This window comes from Gossypium arboreum, chromosome 11 (assembly GCF_025698485.1).
Source record: "Gossypium arboreum isolate Shixiya-1 chromosome 11, ASM2569848v2, whole genome shotgun sequence".
Taxonomy (NCBI): Eukaryota; Viridiplantae; Streptophyta; class Magnoliopsida; order Malvales; family Malvaceae; genus Gossypium; species Gossypium arboreum.
This window is the reverse complement of record NC_069080.1, coordinates 58,163,881-58,179,240: the sequence shown is the minus strand read 5'-3', so window position 1 is coordinate 58,179,240 and position 15,360 is coordinate 58,163,881. Positions and strand designations below refer to the sequence as shown.

The 15,360-nt window shown below is 31.6% G+C and overlaps 1 long non-coding RNA gene across 1 annotated transcript; it reads left to right on the top strand.

The window, feature by feature from the left end:
• Nucleotides 1-1,522: 1,522 nt before the first annotated feature.
• LOC128283534 (uncharacterized) lies at nucleotides 1,523-3,786 on the top strand. The gene is made up of 3 exons (XR_008273896.1): nucleotides 1,523-1,688; nucleotides 2,604-2,645; nucleotides 3,528-3,786. It is a non-coding gene; the product is annotated as an uncharacterized LOC128283534 (long non-coding RNA).
• The last annotated feature ends 11,574 nt before the right edge of the window (nucleotides 3,787-15,360 follow it).

Sequence of the window (15,360 nt, the reverse complement as noted above, 5' to 3'; positions counted from 1 at the left end):
AATACCATCTTATTTCCACTCCGTAAATATTTATAAAAATATTTACGACTCAATTTATAGAAATGAGGTCCCGATACCTCATTTTCTAAACGCACTTAACCTTAGAGTCATACCACTTAAACTTAATAAATCACTTATAAAATAAAATTCACAATAGCAAAAATATTTTTAAAATCACAATTAACTCGTAAATATTAAATATAATATTTACAAACCTACTAGTCGGATTTAGTGGCACCGAAACCACTATTCCGATTAACCCTAAAAACGGGTTATTACAACATGAACCAACGACCGTTTAACATTTGATCATCATCTCTGGCTTAAATATCATTTCTTGGGAAACTATTTAATAATAGACGATCTTGAGTGTGTAACCATTGACTCAACACTAATCATGAACGTGCTTTCATTTTGTGAGTCATCTTGGGACAATGTCTTTGAGAGTCATGCATGACTAGTTTTCCTTAAAAGGAAATCTCATCTAGTGAACCCACATGATAAAGATTACCTTGGGGTGCAGCCATAGGTCTTGTTCAAGGACCTTCTCTCACTCAATATTTTAAAAACATGCAAGGTTTTTATCCCAAATTTCAAGAATGATCATACAATAGTCCTAGTGACGTTCTTACTTAATCTACATGACATGCTTCCAATATATGCATGGCATGCTATAAAAATTTTATAATATTCATTCACAATAATCAATCAATCATAAAAATAAATAATTTTGATTTTCCACAGTTTTTCTTTTAAAGGAAAAACAAGAGAAGTGAATGTGAATCGTACACCAAGTAGGGTCTGAGAAAAGGGAGGTGAATCAAATTTAATTGCTTAAAAACCAAGCCTTTCCTAGCCAAAGCCAATCTTATACATGCACATTCTCATTACTACACTTCTCATAACAATCGAATAACCTAAAGAAGTGAATGAAATAATACAGCACATGTATTTTCTCATGACCATACTTCTTATTTTTTAATCAATCAACTGTGGATCATCTGATATATATATATCACAATTATAACATTACATAATATAAATATTATAAAAAATTATAAAACAGATATATAAGAAGATAGATAATTAAAATAAAATTGCCAACCAATGTTTCCAAGGTTAAATTTGTAACGTCCCAATTTTCGGGAATTCTGTGAATGTTGGCAAAATTTCATGCTTTAATTTTGTCATTTGTGAGTGAAATTATGAAATAGGACCTATGTGAAAATGTTTGAAAATGCTATAGGCTAAATTGAAGTGACCAAATAAATAGGAGTGCAAAATAGGAGGATTTGCATGACAAACCTCCCATTTTACATGAAGTGGCCAGCCATCATGTTGTTGTAGACAAAATGTGCACTTGATATCCATAATTTATGGTACAAATTGATACAAATTGATAATAGGTTAGGTAAATGTTCCATGATAATAGGTTAGGTAAATGTTTCATGATAATGGGTTAGGTAAATGTTTCATGATAATGGGTTAGGTAAATGTTTCATGATAAGAATTTCATGTCTTTTGTATTAAAGAATTAAATGGATGAAATATGAAGTTTTATTAAAAGAAAAAGGGGTGAAAAGAACAAAGTTTTGTCCATCTTTGTTCATCATAGCTGAAAGTTAGAGAAGAGAAAGGAGAGGAGAAAGCTCTTGAGTATTCGGTCATTAGGAGGAGGAAAATTGAAGGTAAGTTCTTGGTACCTTGCTTCTATTTTGAGGTTCATGAGTTCTTCTTGATTCTACCTTAACTCTTGAAGTATATTTTGATTTTTAGTTGTGTTGTGAGCATTTAGTCATGAATTAAAATGAAGGAAATGGTTGTTGTTTCATGTTCTTTTGATGAAAAATGGAAGATAGGTGAAGTTGAGCCAAACAAATGAGCATGCATGTGCCTTAGATGTTAAAGGGAAAAATCAGCTAACATGTTGTGCTTTAAAATGATGAAATGGAGATTATACTTAAGTAAAATCATAGATATGTGATGACTGATTGGTGATATACATGTTTAAATAACATGCATGCAAGGTATGTGTGAAAGAGTGATTTGGTAATAAATCTGTTTGGGGCAGCAGCAGTAACGTGACTTTGGAAATCACCATAAATTGTGGGAGATGAATTAGAAGCTGAATAAATCATGTAATTAAATCCTATTGAGTCTAGTTTCAAATGAAATAAACGAGAACATATTTTGAATTCTGTACAATGAGAAATTTGATTCGTAATGAAGAGTGGTCAGATTAGTCAAACAGTGAAACATCCAAAACTTTGAGAAAAATCTGGTATTGATTGGCCAAACTAAAAATTCTGAAAATTTTATGGATATAAGATATATGAGTCTATTTTCAGGGAAAATTAACGGCACTTGATTTGGAGTTTCGTAGCTCTAGCTATAAATGATTTAGTGACTGTTGCTCAGGAAGACAGCTTGCAGTGAAATTATGATTATGTGGTAAACATTGACAAAAATTTGTTAATGAGTTGCTTATTGATTTCTTATAAGCTTACTATGATCTGTAGGTGTGGTTGGCTGAATATTGTAAGTGGTTAATACGTAGTTTGTATTCGAATAGTTAGATTAACGTGTTAGTAATCCAATTGTAGGTGGTTCGTGTGTGGATCTCGTCAGCATATCGTCGCAAATAGGTGTGTAACTAACACCCTCTTTCTTAGTCTAGATCGGCAAAAGTCGAAAAGCCGAAATGCCGAAAACCGGTATTTTGTAGATTTGCGAGTGTGCGAATGCACGCGAGGTAAATCGATTAATGTTTTAGGTAAGTTGCAATGTTTGGACTGCAAAGTGCATGATTTCTATGCCCTCGATATTTTTGGGCTTAATGGGCCAAAATTGGAATGATGGGCCAACGGGCCCAATTCGGTAAGAATCCTCGGTACCTGATTCTGTTAGTACGTGAAAAGTAGGAATATGCATGAAAAACCCTAAAATAGATAAATTACTGAAATACCTTTAAAAGTGGAAAATTTACAGTTTTACCCCTAGTAGATAAATTACCAAAATACCCCTAGGGTTAAATTGACCTAAATGCATGTTTGATTGTTGTTATTTCTTGCATGCCATGTTGTTATTATCGATGCATGGACTGGGATATTGACGGAGGAAGTACTGAAAGTGGCTTGTCCACGTCTTGGAGGCTTTGCCTCAATTCTTTGATAATCGAGCAGCAAAGTACGCAATCGTGGAGTGTTAAATTTGGGTGGGTTGAGCTATTCCCACATGGAGTGTATGGGTGGTACGGGTGGAGTGTAGTGGTTGGTGGGTTGAGTAGTCTCCCAAATGGGCTTGCATATGTTTCTTGATGTTGCATGTATTTTGAAATGGGCCTATGGGCCATACATTATCTGAATAAGGGCTAAGGCCCGGTTTATTGTAATCAAAAGGGCTCGCCCAAGACCATCTATTACTGAATGGGCTTATGCCCAATAGGCTTAAGTGACTTGGGCTTTGAATGGGTTTTCCTTACACAGTGAGTTTCCCCAAACTCACCCCTTTTATTTTCATCCACGCAGGAAATCCCCAACCATAGTGGGCTTGGAGCTATGAGGGAATTCGGATTGGCCACCCGTTCTGAAAGTTTGGTTTTCTTCTGGTGAACTGGACATCCATTTATTTACGTTTGAAGTTTTGAGTTTTTAAATGTAATAAGGCTGCTTAATTATTTTTAATGGTTTTAATATGTATTACTAAGATAGGTATTACTTATTTTAACTGTTGAAATTGGATAGCTTTAGGGCGCGTTTTCAAAAACAACAGTTGATTTCAAAATAACACGACAACAAGCAAAGCTTCCGCAATGAAAGTATTTTTCAAAATTAATCACTTTTCCTAAAAATGACTTAATCAAATCGGTTTCCTAGAAATATCCATGACGTTAAGGTGTGGCAATGGCAGTATGCATGTCTAGGATTGGATCCAAAGGGGGCTTGGTACTTAGCGGTCCGATGGACTCACCACCTCTTTTCCGGTTTCCTACCGGTGCTGACTTCCATTCACTTTAACCTATAATGAAATTATCTTTTAAAACACTAAGTAGGTTTTTTTCTGGATCAACAATATAAAATGTTTTGAACGCTTCGATGTGGCATGTCGGATCCGGCCATAACGTCTGGGCCAGGTTTGGGGTGCTACAAAATTTCTAGAAAATGAATGAAAAAATAAAATTACATAGTTTTTTGCCACAAGGCATTTCTTGGGTCTTCAATTGCCATCGCTCCATCTTCTCCTTGTCATGTACTCCTTTTGATTAATTACATTTAAATCCATGTTCGTTTCTAGCTCACAAGAATTCTATGAATTTTAAAAAATAGTCCTATGTCTATTTCCTAAGAATCACAACCTCGACAATAAAAAATAATTATATAACAAATATATAATATCACACCCATTCCCATATATAACTCAAAACATGCATAAGATCTAAAGAACTTCACTTTCTATGTAATCAAGTCATTTAAGAAGAAGAGAAATGTAATAGCCCGATTTAGACCCTAATCGAAACGGTGGTTTCGGGACCACGAATCCGAGTTAGAAAAATATTTTAATATCATTTTCCATGCTTATAATATGTGAATTGATATCTGTGAAAGTTTCGTGTGGAAATTTTATTATTTGTGTGCTTAATTTGAAAAAAATGACTTAATCGCGTAAAATGTAAAAGTGGCTAGCCATTTGTTAAAAGTGCCTATTTGCTTTTATTAAATAAATTTAAGGTCCTTATGATGAAATTGAACCATTATAAAGTTAGTGGAATTAATGGTTTGGCAAAGTTGTTAAATGGATTATTTTTAAAGGTTAGTTTTGTAAATTAGTAAAATAAGTTAATAAAATAAATCAAATGCATGAAAATAAAGCCATTATCACCTTTGTTTTTGCCGAAAATCAAAAGAAAGGAAAAGATGAAAGCTTGTTGAACATTTGGCTATGGTTAGCTTGAGTTGGTAAGTGAATTTTGTTTGGTTTTTGATAATTTCTATGTTTTTGTGATCGTTGCTTTAAATACTAGTAAACCCATGCTTCAATTTTCGAATTTGATGATGAATTGGAGAATTGCTATTAATGATAGCTTGATGTTTTTGTTGTTTGATGATGAAAAATGAATATTTGTTGATAGATTATTATGTTTAATTAAGTGGTTTTTGATAAAAATCCAAATTTGGGATTAAATTGTGGATTTTGTAAATTAAGGGGTCAAAATGTGAAATAAATGAAAGAAATGGGCTGTTATGAACCTTAGAAACCTTAGAAAAATTCAACTATACTAGAGTTTAGTGAAAGTATGTGTATTTTGTGTTTTGTGAAATAGGGACTAAATGCGAAAAATGTGAAATGTCAGGGGCAAAATTGTAATTAGCCTATTTATGTGTTTTTTGGATGAATTTGATTGAATATATGATTAAATAAGTTGAATTTGTATTGAATTAGATCAAGAAATGTAGAAATCGGATTTGGACCGGGGAAAAACCAAAGTTGCCGACTAGTTGTCTCGTCCTAATTACCGTTGTCTGAGGTAAGTTTACAAGCAAATAAACATACTTAATTTTAATTAATACAAAGTATATATGCTGAAATGAAATATATGAATTAATATATGCTAATGCCGAATGTGTATAAGCATGGTAACTATGTTCATGCATTCGTTTCGACTGAGTTATAACATTTGAAAGTCCGTATAAACTATATGGAATATTTGGAATTTTTGATATATGAATTGTTTATGAGACAACTTTATAATAGTGATATTCGGGCTTTGAGACTAGCAAGCCTTGTGCTGGTGAATTAAATCGGGCTTATGCCTAACAGGCTTATTGTCAGTGTATAAAATCAGACTTTGAGTTTAGCAGGCCTTGTGCCGGTCTGAGATTCAGGCTTAGGCCTAGCAGGCTTTATGCCAGTGAATTATTATAAGTTTATGCCTAAAAGACTTTATGCTGATGTGGTAATTGAATACGTTAAACGAGCTAAATGATTAGGTATGAGTTAGCTTTTTGTTTACTTGAAAATAAGGTAAGCTGATTATTTGATATGTGATACAAACATATGTATGATGTTAGTCTGAAATTTGTGAGTAATTGTGAAATATATTCAGCCAAAGTTAAGCATAATTATGTGGTATAAAGGTTTGAGACATGAGTATATGAAAACAAGTGTTTAAAGATTCGACTTTATGCATTAATAATATGATTTTCATAGTGTATGACATTTTGGTATAGATACATGTATATTCGGCTACACGATAAGTGTAATTATGAGATATTAAAGTTTGATCCAAGAATATATGTTTGTGGGTGTGTATATTCGATTATATAATGGTATTATGGTTTTGAAATTGAATGTTACATTGATAATAGTTATAGTACATTCGTTCAAAGGTTATGTATAGTGATATCATATTGTGGCCTATGTGCAAATTTATATAAATGATTATATATTGCCTAAATGATATAAAGAAAGAATAATGATAAGTGATTCATGAATATATGTATATGAGTTTATATATTTATTCAGTTAATTATTGATAATGTGGCTTTGAAATTTGAATGATATATATATTAATATTAGTTGTATGGATATTTGGTAAAAGTGAAAGTATATGTATTATATGAAATTATAAGTTTGAAGTTAAATGTGATTATGATAGTATAAATTGGTTTGGTAATTAAATCGATATTGACAATGAGTTATTTATTTGCTTATAGCTTACTAAGCTCTCAAAGCTTATTCTGTGTGTTTTTCCTATGTTTATAGATTTTCAGAGATCTGCTCGAGTTGGAAGTCAGTGGAGATGACATCACACTATACGGTTATCATTTCAGTAAATAATATTTTGAGACTCGGTTATGTGGCATGTATAGGCTAGTCTTAAAGTTAATTGTTTTGAATGAGTATGTATTAAAGCCATGCGAAAGTGGCTTAACTACCTTGCTTGAAATCAGTTACGTTAAATTATGGTTTGTGTTCATTTTAGTTATAATATTAGGTGCTATGGTTGAATAATATTTGTGATATGCTTTTTTGTGCATTGAAGTTGATTGGTGAGCTGGATGTGGTTTGAATAATTCAACCATGGTATACTGGTAAGTATGAAGTATATTTGTTATGTTACTTTTGGTTGAAATGCTTCGGTTATGACTTGTAATGATAGTAATAACCTCATTTAGTTGACTAATACATTCAGTTAAATGATAGTAAGAGATATTGACTATAATTGACTATTAGTTAGGCACATATATATATATATATTTTCATGTGAATTGCGGTAGTTTATATGATAAGGGATGTGTTAATATTTGGTCTTGGACTAAACTTATGTTAAAAATATATCCAAGGTATTATAATGTTTATGAAGTTGTTTATGTGTTTCAGCTACATGATATATAATGATTGTTAAATGAGCTAAGTATATCACCTACTAGTTAGGTGACAATTAAGATACATGCATAGGGTATATTCGGTGTTCCCTTATGGTTCGGAATAATGATATGTATAATTCATGAATTGTTTATTATGGTAAAAGATATGTGCTAATTTAATCAGAAATGCTTTGTTAGTTGAATTTATAAATGTATATGTATAAATGCACTTATACTATGGTTGGTATATGTGTAAAATCGAATAATACTTGTCCTTATGATTTGGTTTGTTTTGGAAATGCATATGCATATATCATGCTTATATGATTTGTAAAATAGGTACAATTGATGAAGGTAAATATTGAGTATGTGTTAGGAATGTATTGATAGTAAAATGGTTAATTAATAAGTAACATATATATGTATATATTTGTATGCGGATGTGTATTTGGTAAACTTCTAACTTAAGCTGAATGATGGAATTGATATTACTTAAATGTTTAGTGAAATATTATTGATTATTTATGAAATTGATAATGCCTTGTAATATGACTTAATTGGTTAATCCTGCATGTATAGAATTAAGAAATAAAATCTTTAATTTTTATTTTAGTATTCACTTATCATTAAAGTGATTAACCTGTGATTTATATATGTAATATGCTTATATTTAATTAATTATATGCTCTACATATCTATAAGAGTATGACTTGTGATAGTATGAGAAAGTTCAGAATTGTGCTTATGTTCAGTAATGCCTTGTGACCCTAGTCCGGCGACAGATACGGGTTAAGGGTGTTACAAGAAATATATTTTGATTATTTTTTATACTTATAGATACATCACAACCTGACTCTGATACTAATTGTTGGAAAATCGAGTTTAGAAAACGCAACGGAAAATAAATTTAAGGGAAAACCAGAGTTTTAATTTTTTTTTTCACAACAAGAACTTAGTTGTGATATCTAAAGTAATAAACACTTAATCAAAACTATACATTTTCGATTTGTCTAGGATGAACACTTCGATCGAGAAATCTTCTCCATTATCCTCAAGCTCACATCTACCAAGTGTGGGCTTGTAACAACCCAAACCTGGCTTAGATATTATGGCCGAATCCAAGAGTGTCACGAAAAAGGGTTTGAAACCGATGATACTTCAACAAAACGTCCAAGTTTAATAAAACATATTCATTTATATATTTATTAATGACCGTTACATGTTATCCTTTAAGCTTAACCAAATCATTTCACAGCGGAAGTTTGAAAACCCGTTTAAATCAAAACCATAACATTTGTTTGCATAAAATCGATAATTTGTCGAATCGTCACAGTGTAGAAATTATAATGCAACCAAACCAAAAAATTAAACTAAACAGTCCAAAAAGACCAGAGAGTCCAAAAATTACAAAACTCTCGCAAAAACCGGAATTTTAGTAAAAACCATTAAATTATAATAATGAAAACAATTTTTCGTCAAGCGGTCACCGTTGAGCCTCCGTCGCACTGACCCGCCTATGTCTGTAAATTACTTGAACAACACAGGTGAACAGAAGTGATTTTTCGTAAACTGAGTGTGTAACCCAACAGAAATATTCATGCAACATACATAGTATTTCATATACAATCATATACAGATTCGGACCTAAGCCTATAATAGATACAAATATTAGAGTCAGATTAACAGAACATATATACCGAATCCTACCCCCATCAGATTAACAGAACATATATACTGAATCCTACCCCCATCCTCTACACACCATCTCTGACCATTCCATCACACCATGTGGGGTTAAAAACACCCACCCATCCCTATACACCATATAGTGTTGATGCGATACATAATAGATAATATGCAGTCAAGTTGCCAGAATATAGGCGAAAGGTCGCCATACAGATCACTTCCTCCACATATACAAATCCCACCCCAAACACAGATACAGAATAAAGATGCCAAAATAACATAATAAACATGCTTAACATGCTCGTATATAGATAAATACATACTTAATAATACAACTAGACATACATATCAATTTCCTACTCAAATCAGTCTATCAGAGTATTAGATCACATGAAATAATGTTTGGTTAGCCCTTACCGACCCTACGGTAGGCCCACAATTGATCGGAATGACTCGTCTGACCCTAGAGAAAATTTCAAAATTCTGGGGCTATATGCCTGTATAGCCCACACGCTTAGAATTGCCTTGCCTATGTGGCCCACACGGCCTGACCCAAACCCACACGCCCGTATGGGCCATACGACCACACCTTCACCAGCCACACGACCGTGTCTCGCACATGGCCAGCCACACGGCCGGGCACATGCCCATGTGGCGTTGACAGTGCCCAAATATTTCTCCCAGTTGATTCAAACTGTAAAACACAACATCGGAGCATATCTTCAAGAATCTGAATTACTCTCTCAGACTGACCGTCGGTTTGTGGATGAAATGCAGTACTAAATTTCAACTTCATACCCAGGGCTTCTTGCAATTTCTTACAAAATCTCGACGTGAACCTCGTATCTCTATCCGAAATAATCGAAACTGACACTCTGTGCAATCTAACTATCTCAGAGATGTACAATTCAACCAATTTATCAAGTGAATAATCAATACGTACTAGTATAAAATGTGCCAATGTCATTGATCTATCAACTACAACCCAAACAACATCTTTCTTTTTCGAAGTCAGGGGTAACCCCAATACGAAATCTATCGTAACTCTATCCTATTTCCACTCTGGTATTATCACTGTCTGTAGTAATCCCAAAGGCACTTGATGCTTGGCTTTCACTTGCTGACAAATCAAACACCTTAAAACAAATTCTGAAATATCTCGTTTCATGCCCGACCACCAATATAACTATTTCAAATCATTGTACATTTTGGTACTCTCCTGGTGAACAGATAAACAACCAAAATGCGCTTCGTGCAAAATTTTCTAAATAAGCTCATAATTCTTTGTACAAAGATTTTATTTTGGAACATTAAACAATCATCAGCTTCGATCTGATAATCTGAATCACTATTCGACTTACACTGCATTCTTTTAGCTTGCAACTTAGTATTGCACTTTTGAGCTTCACAAATTTGCTGAAGAAAAATAGGTTTGGCTTTCAACTTAGCTAATATCAAACCATCAAAGACATAGTCAATCTCGTATTCATCGCTCTAAAGAAAATAGAGGTTTTTTACTTAAAGCATCTGCGACTACATTTGCTTTTCCCGGATGATAATTGATTACTAACTCATAGTCTTTTAGTAGCTCGAGCCATCTCCGTTGTTGCAAATTCAAATATTTCTGAGTCATTAAGTACTTCAAGCTCTTGTGATTATTAAAGATGCCACACTTCTCACCAAATAAATGATGTCGCCAAATTTTCAATGAAAAAAATATAGCGGCCAACTCTAAATCGTATGTCGGATAATTCTTTTCATGCAGCTTCAACTGTCTGGAGGCATAAGCTATCACTTTTCCTTCTTGCATTAACACGTAACCCGAACCGTTCAATGACGCGTCGCTATAAATCATAAAATCTTTACCTGACTCAGGTTGAACCAATATTGGTGCTTCGGTTAATAAGGCTTTCAATTAATCAAAACCCTATTGACACTTCTCAGACCACTCAATCTTCACATCTTTCTGTAATAGTCTGGTCATTGATGTAGCAATCATCGAGAATCCTTTGACAAAATGTCGATAGTAACTGGCTAACCCCAGAAAAATTCTGACTTCGAATATATTTCTAAGTGGTTTCCAATGAACAACTGCAAAAATCTTGCTCGAGTCAACTCATATACCTTCAACTGAAACAATATGCCCTAAAAATTTGACTTCTCTAAACCAAAACTCACATTTACTGAATTTAGCATACAGTTGCTTATCTCTTAAGGTTTGTAACACAATCCTCAAATGCTCAGCATGTTCAGACTCGTCTAGTGAATAGATCAGAATGTTATCAATGAACACAACAATAAATTTGTCTAAATACTGTCTAAAGATCCGATTTAGTCTTTTTTACCGAATTAAGAATTCAATGATAAAATTATTCACGAAACTTTCACATATACATGCTATCATCCTGTAAACATTTAAAATAATATTAAAATAATTTTTTGATCTTAGATTTGTGGTTTTGAAATTACTATTCTGATTTAGCTAAAAACGGCCTGTTACAACATCAGTTGACTGTCAGTCAAACACCGGCTAACAAAGTAACCTCTGTGGCATGCTGACATGTCAAAAATAAAAAAATTAAATATGAAATTTTAAAAAATAATTTTAACCCTAAAATTAAAACCTATCATTAAAACCCCTAATCTCTTATTCCCAAATCATGAAATACCTAAAACTTATCATCGATGATGAGTTTCCAATAGCTAAAAACACAAGAAGAGTGGTAGCGCAATGAGACAATGCTAGAACAAGCACAAGACTAGCGATAGCCATTTTCTCCATAGGTTGATTATGAGAATGACTGTGCCCACCCTTTCTAGACAAAAATAACAGTATATAGCTATGGAAACACGAAAATATATACACTTTTTCATGCCCTTTTTAACTCAAATTCAAGCAATTTCGTAGTAATTCTTGTCTATAAATATATAATAAATATATAATAATTATAAAATAATTAAAATGTACTTAAATTATTAACATGTTTAATTTTAATTAATTTTATAATAAATTTTGATTTATTTTCGACAAATTCGCACAAACGGTGAAAATTGGCTTAGCAAATACTGCTAGAAGCGCAAAACTGAGAAACAATTTTTGAAGCATCGAGGCAAATTAATTTTTCAGCCTAAGACAGTCCAAATTATGAATATTAATTCATAATATAATTAATTTAATTTTAATCTAATTTATTTTGGGTTAAATAATTATTATTAATTAATTATGAAAAGAGGTCCAATTGTGCTAAACTGAGAGATTGATCCAATTGAGCAACTGGGCTGCCCAAAACCATCCTATATGCTGACCCAATCAACTTATTTAGTTGATTATTTGGCTTTCAAAACTGCCCTTGATGTTTCCTTGAAATTGCATTCAAACGCCTCCACCTAACAAGCTTTTGTAGATTTGCCCCTAGCTAAATTTAGCAAGTTTGAAAGCTTCAAACTTGCCACATGTGTGGCTGGCCATGGGGGGTTTCTATGGTTGCTTATTTTTGCTATTTTTAAAAGCCTATCCAACCTATAAATACCCCCTTGGCTGCTCATTTCAAGCACACCTCTCATTCTTTCATTCTTCACTTCTCTCTCACTTTCTCTTTTCAAAACCCCTTCCTTTGTTCTTCTTTTTCCCTTCCATTCCCTTCTTGATTTCTCCTCTTGAAAAAGAGCCTTTCAACCACCTTTGGAAGCAGCATTCAAGTGCTCGTAGAAGCCTCGATTCAATAAAAGCAAGCGGAGAAGGAGGAGCAGAGCAAACTAGTCAAACTTCGGAGAAACACCGGATTTGATTCTAGTTCCCTATCCTATAATTTTTATTGTTGTTGTTATGAACATGTATATGAATACTTGTGATGTTGATATGTTTAATTTAATTAATATGGCTTAAATTTAATTCGTGTTAGGTTGATTGCATTTCGTCCACTTAAGTTATTAAAAATTGTGTTTGTGTTGTTATGGCCTTGATAAGTTGTTTGATTAAGTAAAATCATGATTAAGTTATTCTTGCATTATAATTGTAAGGTAACTAATGAATTAATTATTTAATCGTGCTGAAATTATAATTAATTAACACAATACTTAATCAATACATGTTTAATCTTCTAAGGTAGCTGAGGGCTAAATTAGCGATGGTATTAGACGATACATTAGCATTGGATAACTTGCAAGATTATTGTGATTAAACTGTTTAAAGGTAGGAATACATTGTTACCTCACTTTACCTTTTATGTGCTTATGAAGATTGATTAATTGTTTGAATTGGCATTGGAAAGTGTTCAAGAGATTAGTTAGCAAATTACCGAGTTACCGTGAATTTATTCGTAACAACATTAACATGCGTTTAGTAATTCTAAGTTAAGAAATGTAATTAATCTAACACAATTTTGTCATCTTCATTAAAATCATCTTTTAAAATCGTGAATTTTTATTTTATTTTATTTTACTTAGTTAAATTTTAGTTTTTAATCACTTCCTCAAAATCAAAATATTTTTCTTCACCAAAGTGTTTTAATTGCATTCATAAATAAATTCTTTTCACATTCCCTATGGGTATGATAACTCGACATTTACTAGTCACTTTATTACTTGTTGTGATTGTGTACACTTGCACATTTCTGTCGTTCCAAGCTACCACCAAGAACTCTAAGCAAAAGTGAAGCAAGTTTATACACTGTTTCTTCTCCATTTCTATGTCCGTATGACAATGGAGAAAGGAAGCCAATGGGTGGGAATGAAGGAATGAAGAAGGGAAATGGTTGCTATGCCCCCTATTGTTGATAGATCTTTGGCGTTGAAACTCTCTATTTTTGCCTTTTTGTTCAAAGTGGAAAGGAGATTGATTCTGTGTGTTATCTGTATTCAAAATAACTACTTTTTCTACTCTCTTTTTTATTTTTTTTTCTTTGATGGAGAGCAATGGTGAAAGAATAAATTTGGTTGGTGTCTATTGAAGCTTTGGAAAAGAACAAAAATTATAATACATTTACCAATTTCATGGTAAGAGTTTTAGGGATTTCAAGATTTGAGAATACGGGATTAAGGATTTTAATGATAGGTTTTAATTTTAGGGTTAAATTTATTTTTATAAACTATTTATTTCTTTTTAATCTCATATTTAATTCTTTATTTTTGACATGTTAGCACGCAACATAGGCTATTTCATTGATCGATGCTTGATTGACAGTTAACTGACGTTTTCCGTTAAATTTAGGTTGATTTGTGAAAAAATTGCAACGTTAAGGACATCAATCCAAAAAAAAAAAATCAATGGCACAAAACCAAAAACCATAAATGTTGAGGGTTTTTTCAACAATTATGTCTTTAAAATATTACATAGAATTTTTTTCTTCCTCCTTTGGAATCTTTGTAGGCACTAATTCTTCTTTAGGCTTAAGGGTGCAAAAAGCCCTCAAATTTTTTCAAAAAAAATCAATTAAGCCCCTACTTTTTTTACACTTATTTGGGTACTTAAACTTTCAAAATGCATCAAAAGACCATTAAATTTTTTCAAAAAAAGTAATTAAGCCCTGCTTTTATTAAAATTATAAAAAATTAAAATCAAAAAAGCTATAAATATTATTAAATTTTAATAAAAATTAAAATATTAAAAATTAGAAAAAAAATATAAAAATCGTAAAAATATAAAATTTTATAAAATTTTATAAAAATTGTAAAATTTATAAAATATATAGAAATATAAAATAATTATAAAATTTTATAAATTAAGTAAGAAAATTATAAAAATTTAAAGAAATATAAATTTCTTAAAAAATTATAAAAATTATTGTACCAAAAGAAGCATTTTATAATTTTTCTATAACTTTTATTGATTTTATTTTTTATCATTTTTCGCTATATATCACGCTATGTTAATACACGTGATGACTTTAATTGAAAAAAACTAGGGTCATTAATTTTTTTATGATTTTTGTAAAATTTTACATTTTTATTTTTTACTACTTTCATAAAAATTTTCTAATTTCCAATAAATTTTAAATTTTATTAAAATTTAATAATTTTTCTAAAATTTATTATTTTTTTATTTTTATAATATTTTCTAATTTTTAATAAAAGGAGGGCTTAATTGTTTTTTGAAAAATTTTAAGGGTCTTTTTATGCATTTTAAAAGTTTAAGTATCCAATCGAGTTAAAAAAAAGAAGAAGCAAGGGCTTAATTGCTTTTTTTGAAGAAGTTTAAGTGTCTTTTTTATGCATTTTGAAAATTCAAGTGTTCAATTGAGTGCAAAAGGAAAAATGAGACCTCCTTTTTTATTATTGTTACGTTGCCTATGCATGTTTTTATGTATTT